This window comes from Myzus persicae, unplaced genomic scaffold, assembly GCF_001856785.1.
Source record: "Myzus persicae strain clone G006 unplaced genomic scaffold, MPER_G0061.0, whole genome shotgun sequence".
In the NCBI taxonomy this organism is placed as follows: Eukaryota; Metazoa; Arthropoda; class Insecta; order Hemiptera; family Aphididae; genus Myzus; species Myzus persicae.
Genome location: NW_019104322.1, coordinates 117,926 through 125,590, shown reverse-complemented (window position 1 = coordinate 125,590; position 7,665 = coordinate 117,926). Strand labels below are relative to the sequence as shown.

The 7,665-nt window shown below is 28.7% G+C and overlaps 1 long non-coding RNA gene across 1 annotated transcript in view; it reads right to left on the bottom strand.

Moving 5' to 3' along the window:
* LOC111041160 overlaps positions 1-6,125 on the bottom strand; it is an 8,151-nt gene extending 2,026 nt beyond the window's left edge. Inside the window, exon 1 of the long non-coding RNA XR_002605290.1 lies at positions 5,869-6,125. This is a non-coding gene — a long non-coding RNA (uncharacterized LOC111041160). The remainder of the gene's footprint in view (positions 1-5,868) is intronic.
* Between the last annotated feature and the right edge of the window lie 1,540 nt (positions 6,126-7,665).

Here is a 7,665-nt window from a genome sequence, read left to right as displayed (position 1 = left end):
CCCACCCCACACACTTTGTCTTCCTTTTCCACTGCCCTTAGCGAGCGAGTATACACACACACACACACACACACACACACACACACACACACGCACAAACGTGTAATATCTGCTGTATATATATACACACATAATATGTTATATAGGTGCCTCACTTATTATATAACGCACAGTGATTTTAGCCGTGGCGGCGGCTGTTGCGGGCTTGCGGTGAGACATTCGGTTACGATTAATTAACGTCGCCGTGCCGCATAAGCTTTGACCCTATCGCCGCAGTGGTAAGGTACCTCTTTCCGTCGAATTTCTATCGTTCTTATTATTAAGTAATAATATCGCCGTCGCTTCTCCGCCATAGAATATTAAAATTAAATTAAATAACACGAATTGAAAAAAAATAATAATAGTTGAAGAAACATATTAAAGCACAGTAAGAATCGCAGATAGGAAATTTGAAAAAATCTGGTTTTTTTTTAATTTGCTACTTTTCACGCTCCCATTTCTCTTCCTCTTTCGCTGTGTATGTTCCTTGTCTGAATAAGACCATACGTAAAACGAAAACAAGTTATACTGTGCAATCATTGCCTATTCTGTTAAACTCGTCGGTGAGCTTGCAGTATTCATGATTAAATTCCAAGGTTTTAACGATCGTTGAATTAAAAATGAAAAATTCATAAGATCCGCATTCTATTGAAATATAGTGTATCAACTATTAATTAAAATATTATGTTGTAAATTACTAAAAAAACATTAATTTAATTTAATAAGATGCTCCATGCGATGTATCATATAGAGTGAGTATTATAATTATTAAAAAAAACTCAAACGTAGTGTATGTGAAAAACATTTTGAATTGCAATTGACTTGTGCAGATTCCAGCTAACAGCTAACTGCAGTCTGCAGGTAACAAAACGTTATTTATTAATGAATAATTATAATTTCATCTGAGTTCACATAGATATACATAGATATCTGTACACTTTATAGAATTCGTTTTATTTTTTGTACTGTGGAAATTGTCATTTATTTCCAGGCATATGTTGAACGTTTCTCCGGTGGCCATTATATTATTTATAATATGAATGTGTTCTAGAGGATGGCTTGTGCAGTGCATCATAATTATATTATGGGCCCAAGATTTTCAGATGAAATCATTACGGTACACTGTGCAGTGAATGGAGATAATAAAATAAACGCTGTAAATGGTAGATATGCGGTATTAATATGAAATATGTATTGTATACACTGATATTACAGTAAGCGTATGTGAGCAAAAGTATAGAATTTTATAAGTTTGTATAATTGGTGTATTCAAGTCCAAAAATAAATTACTTTTTTATTTTTTATATTCATGTACATATGTATATTTGTATAGATAAAAAACGTACGGGTGTTGAAAGAATTTTATGTTTTCATATTTTTCTTACACTATAAAATTATTTTCATTCATAGGCGTCAATTAAAATGGCATGCAACAACAGCGAGTTTGATTATATTGTGAAGCAGCAACTCTTGAAATAATATTACATTTGATTTGATAAAACATATAAAACCGTTATTTCTCTATACTTAAACGATTGAATGTAATAGTATTTTTTAAAAAATGTTATTGAGTCAATGACGTACACTTCACTCAGTAATAACTAATGAATAGAGTATACATACTACTCTACATATACGTAGGTACAATTCATATATTATGCAATGTGTAGGTAGTGTGTGTCTAAAAAGTTTTTAATCGTTTTCTACGATTATATTTTAACATGACGTGTAGATTATTTTAATACATTTCAGACTAAATGTGTATACAAAATATATTAACAAATTAGAATCTTTAGAATCACTGGTTGATTAAAATATTGTTAGATTTTGAATTTATATAGTCATCCGATGACGTCTGATGATAACGAATTATTTTTTGTTTTTTCTGTTCGCAGACAAATGCCGACTAAAATAATAGCATACAGCTATACAATAGACATTTCTTGTTCGCTCACGAGGGCTTACGAAAAATAAAAATAAAATCACCCCTAAATATACGCCAACTGACTTCAGTTAGAACCCAATTATCTCGGTCTTACCATTTATCCGTATCGAATTGAATCTTATTTTATAAACGCTGGGCTCGCTCGACCAAATGGACGTTTTTATTTGGCTTCCGAGCGGTTACTTAAGTGCGCCCTCGAGTGTGCCCCACGACAATAATCACCCGATCGAGCCTCCAGATTGTGCATGTGGCATCGAAGCAACAATTGCCACGGGATCGCATTATTAGGCTATCGTTTTCAGTGTAAATAAAATTGGTTCCATATCTGTTCGTATATATAATACTTTAGGTTTTTAATCGAATTAGTTTCGACAGGAGCTAGGGGATAGAAAACCACTAACTAACTCTCCGCGAAGAAGAAACGGGAAAGAAAAACACTGCTATTCTATGTTATATATACTTTTCCCATTAGCTACGGGAGTTTACTCAGTGTCCCAAATTTGGTCTTAAACCCTTATTGTCAAATAAAAACCCATTATTATACAGACTGACCAACTTTTGTCGAATCAATATTATTTCAAACAAAAGCTATATTAATTGTATCAACTTTCAAATAGTAGCTTATTTATTCATTAAATATAGTACATAATACCACAAGGCACCTAATATACATTAACATTAAGTATTTTAATTTAAATACCATGTTTTTAAGATGAAAGTAATATATTACGATTTTTAAATCAATTCTTAGATCTATACTATTCATATAATTATGTATATAATTAGATTAAATTATATTTTGATTTTAAAATGTTAAATTGGATTCCAGTTTTATACAAAAAAATAAATCAAGGAAAAACGGGAATATTTAAACGAAACCAGTTTTTGACAGCACTGATTTTGTTTTCTTGTTATCATTTAAAAACAAGAAGTGTTCCCAAAATATGTATTTTATCGTTTTCTAGATAATATTATGACATAATCAAAAATATTTTTTATCTCAATTCATGCTATTTATAAACATTAGTAATTTTAGATCTTTTTTCGATTTATGATACATTTTTAGTTTGACTACTTTATTCGAAAAACTTGAAAATGTAATATAACGTTTCAAATGTGTTGCTCTTTCCGCAGTTAAAAAATATCAAAAATACTTCTCACAAATTTTTCCAATCCAAATATCCAATTTTTTAACGACCTCTCCTTAAATGATTTCAGTTATTTTGTGTCCTTGAAATTTTTCACAATAACGTACATAGATTAAGTATAACGTATACGTATACGTATTTTCTATACACAGTGAAATTGTTGAAATAGTTAAACTAATTTTAAGCTTTCCAAAATCGTATTTATATAATTCTTAGATAAGTATTTACTAACTTATAAGTAAGTAACAATAATAAATCATAATATAATTTAATAAAATAAAATAAACCTACCAATACCTACGTTGTTTTTGAATAAATTTTGTGTAATTTAGTTTACCTAATAATATGTATTACTAATTATAGTAACATAAATCAATTGTAAAATATAATAAGAAATTGAAGCTGACACACCTATAACCTCAGACTTCGACTGCAGAGTTCATATAGGTATGCAAAGATTATAATTTATTTCAAATCTAACAGATCATTCTCTTCAGTGACCTACTCAATTTAAGTGGTATATTCAACATAAACTATACGTCTATTCAGCGGTGAATTTTCATGCTTTCTGTGATTCTTAAGACGGTTGGTAATTTTGGGATGGTTGAACATTTTTAAAAAGTATTCGATAGGTAATTGTCCTAATTCATTGGTCACAAACACAGCTGTTATCGTGTCTATAGTGAACGATTATTTGCAGTGTATCCAGCCCCGCCCGTTACTCATCAAGTGCATGCACATGCCATTGCTTCCAATAAAGTAAAATATATTATTCCAACGAGGAACTAATTTATACATAAAAGCCTGACAAAATTACGCCATTACCTACTTAGGATGATAGGATTTCGGTTCTGTGATAATGCTCTGGATGTCATCCAAGCGTCGCGGTCGGTTAAGTAAAGTTATCGTTTTGAACAACTGTATCTTTTTCTTATGAAAAATCAAAATACGGTTATAAATGACAGGGTTCTCAATAACCTAGAAAATAAATCAATAAACTTAAACATATTACATATTCTTCAAAATTATAAAATAAGTCTAATTATGTCTATTGTAATATAATGATATACAATCCTCCCAACCATACAATAATATTATACTATTCTAGATAATAATATTTTAGAAAACATAGTTATTAACGACTTCTATGATTTTAAACATTCAATATTCATGAGTTTATTTACCATTTTGAATTAATTTATTTCAAATCAAATTATAATTGTATTATTCAAATCGATCATACTCGAGAATGAACATTGGGTAGGTCGAAGCTAATACGAAAAATTGGGTATAAACCTGTGCATTAACTAAAAAAAATAAATTAAAAAATATGGGCATAAAAAAATAAGCCGAAAACGATAACGAAACGGAATAATTTACTATCGCTTTTATTATAATATAATTCATCTATACAATGGAAAAAAATTAAATATAATATGAATGGTTTCAAAAATATCCCACGTTGACATTTCAAGGTAAAAAAAGTGCGTTAAATAATATCAATAATTAACCTATAGTTTTTTTTTCTGAATCCATCCAAATACTGCAATGATGATGATAATAATAATTGAATCACCAGTAAAATACTAAAATGACCTCTGTATAGTATAAAAACGATTTCTTCAATTTGTTTCTGATTTTTATTTTTATGGAAATTATAATGTACTATTGTTATTTTAGCTTACAAAATAAAGCATTCATACAAAAATGCACTAGGGTTCTGCAAAAAGCGGTTCAAACCAACAAAGTCAATTAATATTTCACGTATAACAAAAAAGAAAAAAAGAGAATTAATTTTCAAACATAACATTTGAATTTACTCCAGCACTTTTATTATAATACCATTAAATATCGAAAATGTCCTTATTTAATATTGATCGATTCAAAACTATATACAAACATAAAAAAGTAATACAGTTTTATTTGAATAGGTATTTAATTATTTAATCACACTTATTTCGTTAAATACATACGATAATAAATTATTGCGTCATACTTATTTATTAAATCAGAAGTACACGACACGGTACGTAACTAATCTTTTTTTGGAACCTAAAAATAGTAGAGAGGTACTGTATCTGTTTAATGTCGTTCTTGAAAGGGTATTTCAATGGGTCTGAGTTACTTTAAAATTTTAAAAAGTGTAGATTTTTTTTAAGAAATCATTTTAAAATAATAATAATGTAATATATTTACAAAAAAAAAAATGGTCCTCTCTCTCAAAACAAATTTAAATACTGCCTGGTCTGCGTATATATAATTAAGCCTTATTATTCTTTTTATTAATATTTTTTAAAAATAATGCAGTTTTGCAGGTTTATATAAATTAAAAAAATTAAAAAATACTCTTGTTTGTTGAGTTTGGTAGTCTTATGACATTGACGTTTTATACGTTTAAGTATTTAAACATACACAAACTTTACTTATTTTATGTATAATGTAAACAAAATATGGTATGATAAAAGTATATAATGTATAAATTATAAAATTATACTATTATAATATTATCGATTTTACAATCATTTGTATAAATATTAAACTTTTCAAATTTAATTTTGGTTGAGAATTGAATAATTTTAAAATATTTTTTTTTTTTGTTTGCAATAAATAATTTATATTTTATCAATACGACGTGTTTCTATTCAAATATGATATAATTATTTTAAAGGACACATACATGACACCACTTGACTTACCTATCTTGCACAGATAACTGAATTAGAGATTTATACCTACCGTATTGTTATGAGACTGCTGTCGACTAAGTATGTAGTTATACCTATTACTTTAAAATTAGTTGCCCATCGAATTACTTCTGTTACTTCAAATATATTTTATAGAATACTGTCATTGGCATTGGGCAATTTTGTTTCACTGTTAAAATAATGATACGGTTTTATAGTGGCTGCTGTACTTAATCACTTTGCAACACACGAATAACGACGATGTTTTGTTCATTTTTTTTTCTCCCGATATTAAACCAATGCGCATTGGAGGAGTACCTAAGTTTTAAAAATAAATGTGTTTTTTTTTTTAGAACGTCGAGAGTCAGTCGTCTAGAAGCGATGCAAAAAGCTACTTTTAATCGAATTTATACTCCCACTAGTACTAACACCACAACCGCGTATATATGTATAAAAAAAACAAGAAAAACTTTTCCATCACGGTTTGCCGCACATGAAAACGACCATAATCTTTGCACGCCTCTCGTGCGGTTTACTGTTTCTATTTTTGTAACACCTTTTTTACGAGTGGTTTTTTTTAACGCCTATTAATTTCAAGCTCTGGTTTCCTTATCTACTTCCGCGGCTGTTTAAACGGAAATAATTAACAAAATGACTCTCGTTTCCACGGAGCCATTTATTTCGCAAGAAATTGCTACAACATCGCAGCTCACTTATTAGACGAGAAAAATTCTCAGTCTGAGTAATGGAGACTTATTCTAAGAATTTAGTACACGCACCAATGGATGACCTTTGTCCGTTTATGTGGGTGTCATACTGCTTTAAGAGTGCATGCTTACCACTGCAACAGTGTACATTCACGATAAGGGAGGTATTTATTTAGATAGCTACTTGAGGGAACGTCCGGTCATAATTGTTTCTAACAGAGTTTAGAATATTATAATAATAGCCAGATCAAAATGAATATAATATTAGTTATTATTATACTTGTCACATGTCAAAGTTTTATTCTATATTACATTTTCATGATTATTTTTGAATTTTTAATTATTCATTGAGTTGTTATATTCTACAGTACTAGTTTTATTTTTTTAAGAACAAACAAGAATATAAAACATACTATCTGTAATAAAAATTCATACTGTGAATGCGTATGGGAGTGTTTAGGGGAGGGGGTCGAGTATACACAACAAGCTGTTTAAGACAAACTAAAACTGAATTATTCTGACTTCTAGAAATCTGAACACTAAATAAGTTTACATTAAACATCATAAATGTTAAAGACTATATTTGTGAAATTCAGAAAAATTATGAGCCAATAAAGTGGTTCACACATTTTTTTTGTCAGTTGGTTTTATTTGGTATGTATTAAGTTATTATTTCTCACTTTCGTATACATTATAGTGCACAATGGTTAAATAAAAAATCTTCTGCAAAATATGTATCTATAAATTGTTATTGATCAGTTCTAATCTACACGTATGGGCGTGGATCTAGGGACAAGTAAAGCCGCTGAATCTCCTTTTTTGACATATAGCTATTGAACTATGAAGTAATCAATACATTTTCAAGAAAAAGTTAAAACGGATGAAGGTTGGAGATCGGTTAAAAGAAAACTAATTATTTACAATTATTTTTGGCACTATAAAATTGTTCATGATTTCTATAAATATATTATCAAATTTCAAATAGATACTTAATATATTATGGACTAAAATTATAATTGTTGTCTAACCAAAAACGAAATCCCCCCCCCTCTATCACCTTTTCAAATTTTTAGATTTGTTACAGTACTTACATGAATTTAATAGTTAATAATTAATACGAATTTTAAAAATTGTAACCGTCA